Below are 19,460 nucleotides of genomic sequence, written 5' to 3' on the forward strand. Positions count from 1 at the left end.
CCTGAATCTCACAAAATTAATTACTATAATTACATTAATAATAGGATTTAATTATATAAAATAAAGTAATTAATTTTTAAGTTTTTCAGCATAAGTGCTGATTAATTACATTCAGCATACGATCCAATTTCATACAATATATATTTAAACTTCATATAAAAAATAAATGTATATTTATAAAGTGGATGAAATGCGTACATTTGTTTAGACTACTGTTAGTATGATCATTGAATATTATTCAACATGATGGTAACTAGATGAATAATATACTCTCTCCGTCCGCCTCCAATGGTCACATCTATCTTTTGCGTAATTGTACTTAACATTAAAAATATTCTTATATTTTTATAATTTTTTTGGTCAAATATTCTTCTATTAATATTATAAAACATTAATGAAAATATTTTTGCAAATTTTTTTTCTTAATTTGTACTATATTTGATATAATGAGGAGTGGCTCATAGCAAGAGCAGGGTGAGCAACAACTGCTCAGGCCCTAATCAATAGAGGCCTATATTTTAAATATTATCTATTATTATTATTATTAAATTTTAAAATTAAATTTTAACTTTTAATTTATATTTTTTTTCCTTTTTTATAATTATCCTATTTAATTTAAAGATTAAATTTAAATTTCTAATCATATATATAAAAAATTATTTATTTCTAATCATCTACACTTCTTTGCCTTACACCCTATAGTATTGCCCCCAGCAATTCGATCAAACCTGCCTCACCTTTTCTGTTATATCTTCACCCTCCTTCGGTCCTTCTTGCTTTTCGAACTTTTAGACAGACCGTCTTTCATCTTCTTTTCTCAAATTGACATTGTCCAGACGGTCATTCTACCTCTTGTTCAATCAACGTCAATCAGTAATATTATTAAGAATACATTTTAATTATTTATTTGTAGGGCCTATAATTTATTTTCACTCAGGGCCTAAAAAAAGTTTGAGACGGCCCTGGATATAATAATTAATATTCAAATATCAATACGCAAAAAGTAAATGAAACCTTAGAGCCGGTAGTATTTAGAGTGCATTTACTTTTTAGAATATAATTATAATACATATATCATTTTTTAATAAATTATATAATCATATGATAAAATAATTCAATATTTACTTTATTGATGTTAATGTTTCTAGCTGAAAATACTATATATATATATATATCTTTATTTATTCGTATATTAATTTATATTCTTCTTTTTTATATCACATATTGTCTTCTAATCTTTTGATTAATCTTTTACCATTTAATATTTATTGATATATTTTTAAATCATTTCATTAAACATACTTGTACCTTATAATTATATCTTATGTTATTTTAATTTTTTTTATAATTAGCAGATATCATCTATCATTAACATATTAGTACACTGTTAGAAAAATTTGATTGTGTACAGAAAAATTATTTTGAAAACTAAATAGACAAAAATAATATAGGTTTGGAATACCCTATATAATTTAAAAATATATATTATGTTGTCCCAATGATCTGGTGGTGTGGGAAGTAAACTTTTGACAAAAATGGGGATTGAATCATTTTTTTTATTTGAAATAAAAAAACACAAATAAGATATATTAATTATAAAAAATTAAAGTAATATAGATCAAATGAATATAAAAATATATAAAACATACTAATAAAGTAATTAAATAATGTATAAAGAAATGTATTTATAAATATATAAGAAATAAATATATTAAATTATAAGAGATTGACTATTTAGATAATATAACAAAATAAAGAAGAATTTAAAATAAATTTAAAATATAAATAACTAAAATATATATATATATATCCAATATTCTAGAACCATCCATCTAATATTATAAAAAAATTTGAACCGGAAAGACTAAAAACCTAGTAGAGTAGGTGTAAGCATTTCTGATTTATTTTTTTATTTTTAAATTTGCTTTATTTTAAAGAAACACCAAAAAACTCAATTTTTTTATTAGAGTTCTTGTATTCTCTCGTGCGGGCTATTGTTCTTATTCAGTTATTAGAGATTATTCCGTGATTAGGGTTTTATGAGGTTCAGATCGAATTCGGGTGCAGTTAATTACTGTGTTGATTATTTAAGCTCCAAAAGTATCCAATATTTTTTTTCTACTGCAATTTATATTTGCTTGAAATATAGAAAAAGAAGTATATATATTTTAATATATTAATTCTTAATTTATTAATTATGACACTTTCCAATAAATTTATTCTATTTGATTTATTTTTAATACAATTTCTATAATAAAAAACTATATAGAAAAATTAATAATATTTATATTATTACTTAATTTAATAAATTAATATATTTTTACAAATAAAATAAAAATATATAGAATAATTAATAATTTCAATTAGTTGAAATTTTTAAAAATAAAATTATAATTTACCAAAAATACAAGATAAAAAATAAAAATATATTGATATTTTTGTAAGGAAAATAATTAAATTTTAAAGGCAAATATAAAAAAATTAAATAAAATTAGAGTGAAAACGAAGCAAGATAATTTTTATAATTAGCTTTTAGGTCAATAGAATATTTCAAAAAACTAATTTAACAAATAATTAAATTATTTTTTTTACTAGTTAAACAAATAAAAGTTCTTCAAATTGCTAAAAGCTCTTCTTAAAAAATCTATTTTGCAAACACCCTCAATATATATAAAAATAAAATGGGAATCTAGAATAAATTCAAAATCTAAATAATAAATAAATAAAAGTCATATATATTCAATGTTCTAAAACCATCAGTCTGGCATTATAAAAATAAGTGAATTAATAAGTCGAACAAGTGTTAAAGACAGTGAATGAGAGTAAGTGTAAGTATTTATCGCATTCTTTTTTTCTTTGAAAACTTGTTTAATTTTTCTTTGGTTCACATAATATTTTTTTTTTTTATGGGATTGAGATTTCACAGTAAAATTATTTGGAATTTATATTTCTCAAATCCTGTTTTGTAGAATAATGGAAGAATTTGGATTTTTATTTCTTCTCACTTTTTTCTTCTCATCTATATGGTATTATTGTATACTATAATATTTATGTTGAATCATTATGTGAGGTATATAGAATTGTGTAGCTAATATAAAAATAATATTTTATGTTGAATGTCACTACAAAAAACTTGAAATTTAGCTAAAAAAAAATTTTGTAACAAAAGGTAATAAATTCATAGCAAGCAAATTTTTGCGACAAAACTCATTTTATCGTGTATACCGCGTTAGTACGGTTCTTTGGCGACAAGTATGAGTTTCGTAATGAAGAATAAGTTTTTTGCAATGAAATTAAAGAAAAGACATATAATTACGAAAATATGATTTCGTAGCTAAAACTCTTTTGCTATAATTTTTTTCAACAAAATATGCATGCTTCTTTTAACCATGTGGTTTTAGTTATGAAAAATAATTTTGTAGGTAAAACTCTTTTTCTATAAAAATAAAATTTTCTAGCAAATACATTTTAGCGGCGAAATTAATTTTGTACTACATAATTTATTTTTAGCGATAAAATTTATTTTTGTTGCTAAATGATACGTTTTAGCTACAAAAATATTTTAGAGTTAAAAATATTGTATCTAATTAGAAACTTTTGTACTGTGTTGATGTTTTGTGAAATGATAATATATATACATATTTTATATATTGAGAATTATGTAGAAAAAAGTTTGTTAGTCAATTTTGCAAGTACTAATTTTTTTATATGGATATAAGAAGGAAGGCAATGACAAAATATGTTAGTTATGTTTGTGTGTGTGATTTGATCTTCCAATAGTACTATTAGTGTGATTTGATAGAATTATTGAAATTGAGTTCATTTATTCATTTGATTTTTTATTTAAATTGTATTCTGTGTGATTTTTGGAATAGTAAATAATCTATTTTTGAACATACGGGTTGAATTGTAAATTTTTTATTTAAAATAAAAAATAAAAACAAAAAATGTATTAATTATTTTAAAAATAAAGTAATATATATAAACTGAATATAAAAAATATTTATAAAAATAAAAATATGCAAAACTGTTGTACACGTAGCATACATGAAGGTGCTACGTAGTGAATATGTATGTTTTTCATTCCTTTTCATCAAGGTTTTTGCATGTATAAATATAGGCTGAGTGAAATGAAATTCACACCCCTCATTCTCTCCACCCCTCATTCTCTCCATTTCTCTCTCGTCAACAATATCATACATACATAAAATTTATTTATACATACATATATACATACATTAACTAATATATTATATTTACATACTACATAAACACAACACATATATATTAATTACTACTCACGTATATTATATATCACATGTAATATTATATATAGTATATTATACAATATATAAAATGGTAGTTAGCGGTAAAATTAATTAATATTTCTATTGGCTAATCTTATAATAATATTACAACACGTTATCAGCATGATTGTGTATTTTAATTTCCGCAAAGTAATATTTTATATTTTATTTATTTATTATGTCTAACATTGCCAAATAGGAGATAATCTTTTTGTGCCATCACATCGATGAGGCACTGAAAATGCAGTATGTCACGCTGGAATCCCCACTTGAATTGTGAGAGAGATTGAAAGAAAGATACGATCATTTGAGGCTAACATTGTTGCCAAAGGCACGAAGCGAATGGCAAAGCCTACGACTTCAGGACTTTAAAACAATCCAAAAATATAATTCTGCAATGTTTCAAATAAAATCACAGCTGCGCCACTGTGGCGAAAATATATGAGTCTGATATGATGGAGAAAACTTTTTCCACTTTTCATGCCTCTAATATGGTTTTGCGGCACCAGTATCGCGAAAGAGGCTTCCAGAAATATTATGAGCTGATCACCTGTCTTTTTCTTGCCGAACAAAATAATGAATTGCTGTTGAAAAATCACGAATCTCGGCTGACAGGTGCAAATCCATTTCCAGATGAAAATACAATACAACCGGCAAATCCGGTGTGTGGCCATGGGCTGGTCAGAAATCAAAGAATTGATCGCGATCGAAATCAGAATCGCGGACGGGCCCGGACAAACGCATACAGTCACAATAATTATCAAAACAGACACCGATATGTGCCAAATCGGCTTTATAATGACAGAAGGCTGTAGAGACCTCAATAGAGGTTCAACACCGGGAGAAACAAAAACAATGACGAGGAATGCACCCGGTGTGGAATCAAAGGCCATTGGGCCCATATTTGTCGCACAACTAGTCACTTTGTTGAACTGTATCAGGCCTCAAAAGAAAGGCAGGGAAGAGTTGTTGCTGAAACAAACCACGCTGCCCACGATGACACATTTGACGATGTGATGAATGAAAATATTACGCACCTGGATGCCGATGATCTTCTTGACATAGTTGGTGATGTTAAATGATAAAATATTGTTGTATCTCTTTTGTTATTTTACTATTTTCTGCCCCCTTTTGTTTGTATTACCCCTATAATATATTTCTATTTTGATTATGTTACTAATACATATCTTTTATTATTTTTACCTCTTGGAAAGATATGGATGCCAAATTTTTTTGGAGCCGATGATAATATATGCCTTATCGACAGTGCTACGACTCACAACATTCTGAAAAACAAAAGTTATTTCACCCATCTGAATATGGGAAAGACCTCAATTGTTACTATCAGTGGTGCATCGAAAATGATTGAATGCTCAGGAAAAGCTATTGTATATCTTCCAAAAGGGACAAAAATGGCAATTGAAAATGCCTTGTTCTCAAGCAAAGCTCGAAGGAATTTGTTGACTTCGGTGATGTTCAGAAAAATGAGTATCACATTGAAACATTAAATAAGGCATAAAATGAGTATCTCTTGATAACTCAAATTGTGAATGGCAAAAGAATTGTAAAAGAAAAATTGCTATCATTTTCTTCCGGCTTATATTATTAAAAAATCAGTGTCATTGGAACATTTCACCTCGTAGACCAAATGGCTACTAGAGAATTAAAAACCTGGCACGATCGACTTGGGTATCTTGGCAATGTAATGCTGAGACGAATTGTTGAAAATTCAAATGGCCACTCATTGAAAAAGAAAAATATTTTGAGTCCGAATGAATTTACTTATACTGCCTCTTCCTAAGGGAAGTTAATAATCAGGCCATCTCCAACAAAGGTTGGATTTGAATCCCCAGTTTTTCTGGAAATGAGATCGTAAATTACTTAATCATAATGTCCAAAACATCATAACCATAATAATGATCAAAATAGTATAAAACAAATATCAAGTGAACGACAAAAGAATATAAATGCATACTCCCACTACAGTGAAGCTTCCTCAAATTGTAACACACCTATATGAGCAGTATGCTCATGGAAGACCTTAGGTGTTACACGTTTAGTTAGGGGGTCTGCTAATATGGATTTTGTCCCTAAGTGCTCGATAGAAATATGATGATCTTTCACTCTCTCCTTCACAACTAGGAACTTAATGTCAATATGTTTTGACCTAGATGAGCTCCTATTGTTATTGGAGTATTCAACGGCTGAATTGTTGTCACATAAAATCTTGATGGATTTTTCAACCATCGGAATTATTTGCACCCCAATGACAAAATTCTTTAGCCAAATCGCTTGTTGTGATGCCTCAAAACACGCCACGAACTCAGCTTCCATCGTGGAACTGGTAACGAGTGTCTGTTTGGCACTGTGCCAAGCAATGGCCCCACCAGCCAACATATAAACATAGCTAAATGTAGATTTCCTACTATCTTGGCATCCTACAAAGTCGGAGTCAGAGTATCCAACGATCTCCAATTGGTCTGACCTCATATATGTGAGCATGTGATTACTAGTTCTCTTCAGGTATCTCATCACCCTATTGACTGCCTTCCAGTGATCCAATCCAGGATTAATAAGGTATCTGCCTAACACACCGACTATGTACGCAATATCTGGACGCGTGCATACTTGTGCATACATGAGGCTCCCAACTGCCGAGGCATAGGGGATCTTTTTCATCTCCTCAATTTCCAGATTTACTTTAGGGCATTGGTTGAGACTTAATTTCTCTCATTTAGCTATAGGGGTATCTCCCGGCTTACATTTATGCATGCTGAATCGCTCGAGTATTTTATCAATATAGCTCTTTTGAGATAATCCAAGAATACACCGCGATCTATCACGATATATTTGGATCCCTAATACAAAAGATGCTTCACCAAGATCTTTCATTTCAAAGTTACTCAAGAGAAATTTCTTAGTTTCGTGCAACATGCTCACATTATTTGTGGCAAGCAAAATGTCATCCACATACAAAACCAAGAAAATAAACTTGCTCCCACTGAACTTGTGATAAACACAATCATCAACCATATTCATCTCAAAACCATATGAGAGAATCACTTGATGAAATTTGTGATACCACTGTCGAGACGCTTGTTTGAGCCCATAGATGGATTTTCTTAATTTACAAACCATTCGCTTTGGGTCACCGACCTCAAAAGTTTCTGGTTGTACCATATAGATCGTTTCATCAATATCACCATTTAGAAACGCCGTCTTAACATCCATTTGATGGAGCTCTAAATCAAAGTATGCCACAAGAGCCATGATTGTCCTAAAAGAGTCCTTCGAAGAAACCGGAGAGAAAGTCCTTTATAGTTAATCCCCTTTTTTTGAGTATAGCCTTTAGCTACAAGACGTGCCTTATACCTCTCTACATTACCATTTGCATCCCGTTTGGTTTTAAAAATCCATTTGCAACCTACGGGTTTTGTAATTTCTGGCAATGGGACAAGTTCCCAAACTTTAATGTCTTGCATTGACTTGTACTCATCACACATCGCATCGATCCATTTATCTGAATAAGGACCCTTCATGGCATGATAGATATTAATTGGATCATCCTCAGTCATGCTGTCATTGTCATCACTTTCTTGAAGAAATGTCACATAATCATCTGAAATGGCATTTCTTCGTTCTCTAGTGGATCTACGCAATTGCGTTGGCTCTTGAACTGTATGTTCTTAAGTTTGTTGAGTTTGTTCCATAGGCATAGGTTCCTGTTCTATACGAACGGGTTCCTCAGTCGCACTTTGAAACTCTATGGGAGCTAGAATGACTGCTAACTCATGAGGTGTTTGATCAATCACATCAGTGATTTCTTGATCCTCAAAAGTAAAGTCTAAAACTGTATTTCTCCCCTTAAACTCAACATCCTCAAAGAACTTGGCAGTAGCTGTCTCAAAAATAGTTCTTGATGTGGGATCATAAAATTTTTACCCCCTTGACCGTTCCGAGTAGCCAATAAAATAACTGCTCACTGTACGAGGTGCTAGCTTTGGTTCATTTGGCCTATAGGCCTTCGCCTCAGTTGGACAACCCCATACCCTAAGATGATTTAAGCTAGGCTTGCGCCCAATCCAGAGTTCATAGGGTGTTTTGGCAGTTGCCTTAGTTGGCACTCGATTAAGGATATAGACTGTTGTCTTTAATGCTTCTCCCCATAACGATGGTGGCAAAGTAGATTGACTAATCATACTTCGAACCATATCCTTCAATGTGCGGTTTCGTCTCTCAGCAACATTGTTCATGCTAGGTGAACCAGGCATGGTGTATTGAGGGACAATTCAACACTCCTTAAAGAAGTCAGCAAAAGGACCTGGACGTTGTTCACCCGAGCCATCATTTTTGCCGTAATATTCTCCTCCACGGTCACACTTGACAGTCTTAATGCGTTTGCTTAGTTGATTTTCAACTTCAGCCTTAAATGCTTTGAACATGTCCAGTGCCTCAGATTTTTCCTTAATAAGGTACAAATGACCATATCGAGAATAATCGTCTATGAATGACACAAAATATTGTTGACCGTTCCATGAAGAAGTGGAAAAAGACCCACAAATGTCTGTATGTATCAATTCTAAGTCATCCGTAGCTCGATAAACACCTATCCTTTTAACCTTGGGTTGTTTACCCTTAATGCAATCGACACAAACGTCAGAGTCTGAAAAATTTATGGAATCAAGGATTCCGTCCTTAATAAGTCTTTCAACTCTGTTTCTTGAAATATGACCTAAACATTTGTGCCATAATAAACTAGAGTCATGCAATTTTTGCTTAGTACCTTTTGATTCCGTATTAAGTGCCTCATTATATGAAACCATAATATCGAGCATATATAAATTGTCATTCACCATAAAAGTACCAAAACCAACCAAACATCAATTAAAAGACAACTCAACTTTATTGTTTCCAAAAGAACAATGATAACCGAATTTATCCAAATAAGAAACAGAAACCAAATTCCGTCTAAATGATGGTATAATAAAAATGTCTTGCAATTCATGAAAATGTCCAGTACTCAATAACAACTTGAAAATTCCCACGGCTTCCACCTTACTGAATCTTCATTTCCAAAGTAAATGCGTCTTTCAGCATCAGTTAGGTTTCGTAGCTCAGGCAACCCTGCATTGAAACACTGATGTTAGTAGTTGATCCAGAGTCTAACCACCAAGTGTTTCGAGGTACTGAAGCTAAATTAACCTTAGAACAAACCAAAGTAAGAAACGTACCCTTCTTCACGCGCTAATCGTGAAATTTAGTACAATTCTTCTTCTCATATCCAGGTTTCTTGCAAAAGAAGCAAGTCTTTTCAGGACGAGCCCGAGGAGCCGGAGGTGGAACATGAGCCTTAGCAGTCTCAATCTTAACGGCCTTATATTTTCTCTTATTGCCGCCTGCATCCTTTGAGGTATAAACCACATGTACCTCTTAAGTCTTATTACGCTTCATCCTTTCTTCTTCCTCAACACAGTGAGATATGAGCTCATTAAGAGTCCACTTCTCCTTTTGACAGTTATAAACTAACTTTAAACTGATCGTATTGAGTAGGAAGTGAGAGCAAAACCAATAGGACTAACATGTCCTCTGAAAGGTCTAACTTAAGTGGTCTCAACTTAGAAGTAGTATTAAACATGTTCAGGACGTATTCCCTTATATTTCTTTTTCCGTTATACCTCATGGTAATGAGACTCTTCAGAAGAGTACTCATTTCCGCCTTATCGCTTTTGGGAAAGCGTTTCTCAATTTCGACAAGGAAATCATTGGCAGTAATATCATCAGATATCGTGCCCCTAAAAATTTCTGGAATGTTTTTCTTTATGATCATTAGACTTAGGCGATTAGACCTATCCCACTTCTCAAACAACTACTTTTCATCTGCAGTGCTTTCTTCCGTAGGAGAAGGGGGTTGGTCTATCCTTAATGCCAAGTCTAGATCCATACAGCCCAAATGAATCAATATTGATTCTTTCCAGTGCTGATAGTTGTCCCCAGACGGTATTGGGACTGAATAGTTAGAAGATACCATAAGATTCGATCCTGAAGATAACAAGGAATAAATATACACATAAGTACTCAAGTAGCATAATGAAACTCAAAATAAAATAATGCAATCCCATCTCAAGACACTAAACGCAACATTAATGTTTAATCTTTGGATCAATGCCATTAACTGCAAGCAGTCATCTTGTTGCAATAATCATATACGGATAATAAGGTAATGTCAAACAGTAACCAATCTTTGAACTGATTTACTATTCACATAAGTTAAATCTATATAATTTTCCCATACATATTATCGCAGATGTATATTTTATTCTATCAATTATCGACTGCCTTTGGGCCGAAAAATAATCACATGAATTAAATAACACATGTAAACTCTTACGTTATCAAGAAAAAATTTCATATAAGAGAGGTTACTTTGGCAACTTCAAATACTAGATTTTCACTGTCAAAATGCAGCAAGCATTATATATGAGTTTCTAATTCTGAAGATGAAAAATATTTGCAATATAAGCTAAATCAATTTATGAAGATGCATACATCAATTTCATAAATCATATATTCCAAAATATTCATGATAAATTTATAAACAAATAAACATGAATTCATGACATGTATTTAATACATAAATAGATCAATAAATAAATGAATGAATGAATGTCCACGCGTATGTGTATTTGATTGTACGTACACTAACAATTACAAAACACATGTATGTACGGAGACCGAAGCATATTCTGTAGATTCATTACAATATATATATACATACATGCATTCAATATATTTTATTCCACAAAATAAAAAATAAATAAATAAACGAGTTGTATAATCAAGATTTCAAAACCTTCAACTCGTACACGGATTCCCAAAAAAATCACTCATTCATATGAATCCCAATACAACTACTGATTACATAAAATATTTTCCATCGCTGAAGATTAAAATTTGGTTCGGGTGAAAGGAATTTAGATTAATCGACAAAGGATCAAATTGAATTCATAAGATTTTTCAAAGAATTGCAACAGCGAAATTTTCAATATATGATCCCGATTAAATGCCAATTAATTCAAGAAAACAACTAAAATTCAACATGCTCTGATACCAATTGTTGAATTTAAATGTTCGATCCTTAAAGCGGAAGCGTACCTGTAGATGAAGCCATATACAAATCTTGGGTGATTAAAGGTTTGGTCTTCCAAGATCAGGGTGCCGGCTTCCTTTCTATCATTGACGGGTGAGGAGCAGAAACTGCAGGGAGAATCATATCTGTTTTACGGCGCGCTGATCCTGGGGACCTAACCCTAGACTATTTATAATGGGGCAAACATAATTGTAATTACAATTATGCCCTTAATTAATATTATTAATTTGTCAAGTCACCAAAATAATAATATTATACGAGTAGCTGCACTTTCATTCCATAACAATAAAATCTATCAGTCAATAATTAATTATATTAATTAGACCACTTAAATAATATGACTGGATAAAATAATGACTTTAACAATATATTTCATACACATATTTGATCTCAAATCCAACATACTATTTATATATATATGAGATGGAGTGTATGAATATAATATATTATAATTTTAAAATTTTAAATTAACAATTAATTAATTAATCAATTAATTTTATTATTATTATTATTATTATTATTATTATTATTATTATTATTATTATTATTATTATTGTGTATATAGATATTGACCGGGCCAGTCCTGACTTTTGAAGGCCTCGGGGCGAAATAAAAATTAAGGGCCCTTAAATATATATATATAATATTTTTTGACATATAATAAAATATAAATAATAGAAAACATTTTTTGTTTTAGTATTTTTACTCAAAAATATCAATAATGATAAGGCAAAATTGTTCATAATTTTCATATAGGTTTGAAACTTAGCATAAAAATTTTCTGTACTTTAAAAATTGTGTGATGTCCTTTTATACTTTAACAAATTAAATGTTATATGAAACTTACATCATGCAAAAAAAATATAAACAAAAAATCATCTTCTCATAATCCAAAAAATACAAAAAGAAGTTTTATTCAACAATTTTGAAAGTATAAGAGAGCGTAATGCAATTTATAAATTATAGAGAAGATTTACGCTAAATTTTAAAACAACAAGAGAGTTGTTGATAATTTTTACTAATAGTAATAATAATTTTGTCTAATACTTATTTTCTTCTTAATGCAAAAAAAAAAAAAAAAAAAAAAATTAAATTAAATTAAATTAAATTAAATTAAAAATTAAAATAAAATTTAAAAACCCTTATAAATGATATACTCCCTCCATCCCTTAACAATTTATCTATTTTGATCTGTCCATAACAAAGTATAGATTTCTTTTTTTAGTAACAGTACTTTCTACTGACATTAAAAATACTCTTACAACTTACAATATATTACACAAATCTTTTCTATTTTACAACTTAACAATTTATTAATACTAATATTCCTAAAGGAGCAGATGAAGTTATATATTTTTTTACCTATAATAGAATATAAATAATTAGATAAAATAGCTTTTTCTAATATTTTTAGATAAAATATCAATAATAGTATTAATATTAATTTTGTCTAAACAATATTTATAAATAATATATTTTTTTTATCTATAATAAAATATAAACAATTGAATAAAAATTCTAACATTTTTATATGAAAAATATTAATAATAGTATTAATTAATATTAACTTTGTTTAATGCATTAAAATATACTTTCAAATTTTTATGGTACATGGGTTTGAACCCAAAACCTTGTAAGTAGTACATGAAATATGTAATCATCGAGTCATATTCCTTTATTAATATATTAAAATGAAATAAGATGTATATATAAATATTTTATACGTAAAATAAATATATTATGGGTCCTTATCTAGGTTGGGCCCTGCGCTCGCCCAGGCCAGGGCTGACCCTGGATATTGAAAGCAGATAAATCTAAAAATAAAAATCAACTTTTGTTTTTTGATCCGATAAAAATTAATTTTTTCATGTAAGGTACGTGGTACTACTTTTTTATTCAATTGATTTAGCTTATAGTGTATATTTATATAGCTATGGGTAAATTTATGTGGATATTGAAAGAAAGATTATCATAGAATTATCAAAATTGAGTCTTTTTTTTTATTTTTTATTTAAATAATATTTTGTGTGATATTTTGTAAGAGTAAATAATATATCTTTTTTATTGTGAATATACAGGTTGAATCATAAATTTTTTTATATAAAATAAAAACAAACACAAAAAAATATATTAATTATAAAAAAATTAATATATATAAACTAAATAAAAATATTTATAAAAATAAAAATATTCAAAACAAACTTAATAAATTAAATAATAAAAGACAAAGAATTTTATTTATAAAAATATTGTAAATATATTAAATTGTAAAAGATTCAAGGCTGATAGAAAAAATTTACAAAAATCTAGAATCAATTTAAAATATAAATAATATATACATATATATATATAAAAGCCCGAATCATCGGCTACTATAAAAATTGGTGAGCACATAAAAAAAAAAAAAAAAAAAAAAGTAAGGCACACCAAAAAGCTATGTTTAAAAAATTGTAGAAAAGAATAAATTAAAAATATAAATAAATAAATAAAAATATATAGAATCCTTCTAGAACCATCCTTTACTATTATAAAAATAGCCCATTTTAGGATTAGGGTTATTGTATACTTTCTTGGCCGCGGGACAAGGCCTTTGAGGTTCAGATCTGGTGATTTTGAGTTTTTTCATTTTCATTTGATTTGCTTGTTTGTCTATTTTTATTTATTTGTTTTAGTTGCTTAGTTGGAGATATGAGAAAGGCAAAATGATATCTTGGCACCACTCTGGAACAAAAAGAGAAGATTTGGCTGAAGATTGAGAATCGATTGTTGGACGATAGATGTCATAGTGGCAAGAAAGGTGTTGGTTTTGCAGATGATGAATCAAATATTACTCAGGTAAGTTTTCTAAAATTGATTAAGGATTTAAAGCAAGTATTTTTTAACTGTGACAAAAATCTACCATGTATCTATCAACTCATTGGATCTTGTGCTTATCAAACTCCACCGTCAATAACGCGGACTATAGGGATTTTGTGGATACAAGGCCTGAAGTAGGAGCAATTGTGGATGCGTGGTGGCGGGAAGGCATCGTAATTGGATGCCATAAACTTCCGCTCTACTTCCCCGGTACACTAGTCGAACACATACAATAATTTGGCCTTTCAGACCCCCTAATTGTTATCAACTGATTCGTATATCTAACCTAGCGACAGGTGAGAAAACGTTTTTGTCGGTAGAGCAGCTGTTGGAGCTCCCGACCACACTCCGAAGTCAGCCACTGCTTGATAATGCTTTAGATAAGGTACCTTTCATGCCCTTATAACTCTCAAAAAGACCCTTTTTTTCCATCTATTACTCGATTATGAATATAGGTTTTTTGTAATCAGGTTTTTGGGGCTACATATGTGAGCATCGATGTGCTTGAGAACAATACTATTAGGTGGCAGTTCAAGGTGTGTGTATGTATATATGTATGTGTTTAAATTTTGTGCTTGCATAGTAGTTTGATGTGATGATTGTAAGAGGGGATAGTGTATTTTTCTTGGGAGGTTTCGGGATTGCATACTAAAGAATTTGAAAAAATAAATTTTCTTGATGAACGTAGTATATCTTAGAAATACCAACATTTTTTGGTTGAACATTTTGTATGTCTTGAGTAGAATCTTAAAGTAGTATTGATGAATCTGAAGACCAAGATTCATGCCCGTGGGTCATTTGGTCCTGATTTCCAACAGACGAAGTTCCAGAACTCTTTAAAATGGTAATTATCATTAGCTACACTTCAGTATGCTATCATACTATAAATCCTTACAATCTAACTCTCTTCAATATGCTTCAGGTTAAGGGATGTGGTGCGGAAGTTACATTCGACATATAAAAGACGGAATGATGCTGCTGGTGACGTGATACACATATATGCGCGTACAAAGTGTTTTCTCCGACTAAGGGTGAGTTCTAGTTCTTCCAAACTCGCAACACCAAAATGCCGACCTGTTGAACTTGAATTATGGATGAGTAATTAATTCTTCAAATGCATCCTTTTTCAGAAATACAAGAAAGTAGTATCTCCCCCCATTCACATTACTCCACAAGACCTCAGCCCAAAGTATGCTGAGAAATTGGGTTCAGGTGTACACGAATACCACAAAACATATAGTGATTCATATTGTATAGGACAGCTAATGTTTTGGTTTTCTAATATCCCGACCCAAATGTTTTGCTGGCTGAATCAAGCAGGGGATGCTGTCCTTACCCAAATCGCAGAAGCCATCACAACAACTTGTTTACGGCCGAAGGACAGTGAAGTTTATGCTTTCTATGATGGTAAGCCTGATGCCTTGATCATCATGTACAGATTTAGTAATCAAATTTATACTTGTTTTCATTTCTACGAATTGAGTCTGACTGATAATCTCACATGTATTTTCTTTGCCAGAAGAAAAAATCCCAAATGCCTTGGCTGGAGGACCGGATATGGTCATTCAAGAGCTCCCTGAACATTGTTGGAAGCCCAATACTGGATGCTGTGCTACACAAGGCTCGCATTAACAAACCGATGCTTCGTTGGTTAAGACTCAAATCTAAGGTCTCCTGAGGAACGTAGCATTCAAAGATAATGGTTGCCGAATGACTCCCGATAAGATGCACCAATTCATGTGTCTCGGCTATTCAGCAAAGAGCAAGATGGCAAACACAATGGGCCATTGTAGCCTGTAGGGCCTGTGATCACTATAAGAAATTATCAATTTTGTAACGAGGTTTTTTCGTTTCTAAATTCACTTTTTCCGTTACTAATGATATTAGAGACGGAATTAGAGATGGAATTACGTTAGCTACGTGAACTTTAGGAACGGAATTCCGTTACAAATATACTATTTTTTTTGTAGTGGATTTTAACTAGGTGGATCCAAACAAATATCCAAACATGTATTTCTTGCATTTTTTTGTGCTCATTTAGTTTATTACAATTATTTCTACTTTATTGCCAACATCATTTTCATGCTGGTGACATGACAAATATTTAAAAAGTAAAGCTTATTTGTGTTTGGATTCTTATTATTGTGATATTATTTTATAATATAGTTTTTTCATTTTGAAAAACCACAAATCATATTAAATAAGTTCTTCCCTCTTTTTATCATTCAAATTATGTATATATATAGTTTTAAAATCTCATAAATAATATATATATATGACATGATGTGTATGAATGTAATATACATATATAAATTTTTTAATGTTATTATAAATAACAGTTTAAATATTTTTTTATGTATATGAATATTGATAGTAGAAATATTTATAAAAAATCAAAATATATTTTGATAGTAGAAATCAAAAAATCATAAAAAATAAAAGCAATATATATAAAATGAAAAAAAAATATTTATAAAAATAAACATATATGAAATAAACTTAATATAATAATTTGAAATATATAAATTAAATAAATATATTCATAAATATATATAAGAAATAAATATAGTTAGAAATGAGACTAGATAATATATAAAAAGAAAAGAAGAGTTTATAATAAATTGAAAATATAAATAAAAAAGTAAAAATCATTGCATACAATGTTCGAGAACCATTGGCCTGCATTTGTTTTATATTGTGCTTGAAAATTTCTTTTATTTCTGAAAAAAAACAAAACTTTGATTTAAGATCCTCTTCTCTCTTTTCTTCCTTCTCATAGGTATGGTTTTATTGTATATTATTTGCACGTAGTTTTGAGTCAACTGTTTCTTGTAAGATATGTAGTACTACTTTCTTATTTAATTGATTTATTCTACTTATAGTGTGTATTTAGATTTTATATAGTTATGGGTCAACTTTTCCACGGCTAATTTTACGTGGATATAGGAATGATGGCAGCACCAAAAGATGTTAATTATGTTTGAGTGTGTGATTTGATCCGTCTATAGTACTATTCATGTGATTATGATAGAATTGTCGAAATTGAGTTTTTTTATTTGAATTTTGATTTAAATAGTATTTTGTGTGATCACTACCATAAAATTGGGCTAAAGTTGCGTTAACAAAAATCATGATTTTAGTACAAATTGGTAATTTTTTACTGAAAAGCCACCGTAAAATATACGGAACTATTTCCGTGAAATTTTATTGGTAATTTTTTCTAAATTGGTGACAGTTTTGTGATAACAAATTACAAAGTAATACCATGGCGTCTGTGATTTTCTATAGCAACAGAAACTACAATAAAATTTCGTGATTTTAAATGGTGACATTTCTGTGACAATAACTTACAAAATAATATTATTACACTTTCGCGACTTTATATCAACTAAAGTTGTAACAATTTTGAGACTTATTATTTTTGAAAAAATAATATGATTATATTATAATTATTGTTTAATGCAGCCATGCACCATTATTTATCATATAAATCTGCATGTCTTAAGCTAACCACTAACCACACTATTTTTCAATTTAATCTGCAACTCGGAAGCTATGTCCTATCACGCCCAACTTAGCTATCTAATTTGAAGTATTTATTAAAAATATATACATGCTTATTTAATGTATCATTCTATTTAATATAAAAAATTAATAAATTTATTTAATATATATTTTTTAATGTTACAAATGACTTCTTGAATTTCATCAATTGTCCACCAATTATAAAGTTTCAAACTTAACAATGCATTTAAATCTATTATCGATATGATAACTATAAATAGTTAAATATTTTATTACATTAATATCTAAAGTAAATTAAATTAATATATATTAATTAAATAGAATAAAAGATAATTAAAATTATGTATAATGTATCCGTAAGTAGTTATTATTATTTTATAAAAATAAATATAGAATTAAGATTTTGCGAATATTACGGTACTTATATCATAAATTTAAATAGTCATGAATACTTAAAAAAAAAATAGAAACCAATTAAAATACTTATATCAATTGCGAATATTTTTGGTATTTGTTCCGTAACTTAAATTAGTCACAAAAAATTTTGTGACAATATTTGTGAAGAAATAGTCAAAAAATACGAAATAGAAATATCTTTGGACATATTCGTTACATAAGCCGTTCTTTTAAATAGTCATGGAAAGTTACTTGTAACTTTTTCTATAAATATTACCCTCGGTACAATCAAAGCAAGAAATTATGACATAAATTTATCACGAAATTGTTCTTCCTGACTTTTAATTGTCACAAATTAAAATCTATGATAAATTTCCGCAATTATCAATATTTTTTCTAATAGTTGATATTTTATGAGAGAAAATAATATATTTTTTTTATTGTAAATGTGCGCGCTGCATCGCAAACTTTTTTTTTATTTCAAATAAAAAAAGCACAAAAAATTTACTATTAATTATAAAAAAAAGTTAAAGTGATATATATAAAATAAATATGAAAAATATTTATAAAAATAAAAGTAACTAAAAACTGCATAAAGAAATGTATTTATAAATATATAATAAATATATTAAATTGTAAAAGATCAACTACTTTAGATAATATAAAAAACTATAGAAAAACCTGAAATAAATTAATATATATATATATCCGCATTAATGATGATTACTAAAAATCTATTTTAATTATATTTAAAATATAATTAAGCAAAAATAGTCCAAAATTCTTCTAGAATCATCTGCTACTATAAAAATCAGTGTGAGAGTGTACACACTAAAACCTCTATTTAAAAACTTGTAGAAAGATTTTAGAATAAATCAAAAATATAATTAAATAAATAAAAATAAATAGAATCGTTCTAGAACCATAATCTTCCACTTTTTTTAGATAGGGTTATTGTATACTTTCCTAGGCTGCGGGATAAGGACTATTTTGAGGTTCAGTTTCTAATTATTTTGAACTTTTTCATTTCCAGTTGATTTGTTTGCTTAATTTTGTTTATTTGTTTTGGTTGCTTAAGTTGAAGATATGAAAAAGGCAAAATGAGATTTTGAAAGCACAATATGGAACAAAAAGATAGTGAGAAGATTTGGTTGAGGATTGGGAATATATTGTTGGGCGATGGATGCAATGGTGGCAAGATAGGTGTTGGTTTTGTGGATGACGAATCA

The 19,460-nt window shown here is 29.2% G+C and overlaps 1 long non-coding RNA gene across 1 annotated transcript; it reads left to right on the top strand.

Moving 5' to 3' along the window:
* The first annotated feature begins 14,835 nt into the window (after positions 1-14,835).
* Positions 14,836-15,316, top strand: LOC127260225 (uncharacterized). Its single transcript, XR_007840655.1, has 3 exons — positions 14,836-14,846; positions 15,054-15,154; positions 15,233-15,316. It is a non-coding gene; the product is annotated as an uncharacterized LOC127260225 (long non-coding RNA).
* Positions 15,317-19,460: the final 4,144 nt, after the last annotated feature.

This window comes from Andrographis paniculata, unplaced genomic scaffold (genome assembly GCF_009805555.1).
Source record: "Andrographis paniculata isolate CXL003 unplaced genomic scaffold, ASM980555v1 Contig61END, whole genome shotgun sequence".
Taxonomy (NCBI): Eukaryota; Viridiplantae; Streptophyta; class Magnoliopsida; order Lamiales; family Acanthaceae; genus Andrographis; species Andrographis paniculata.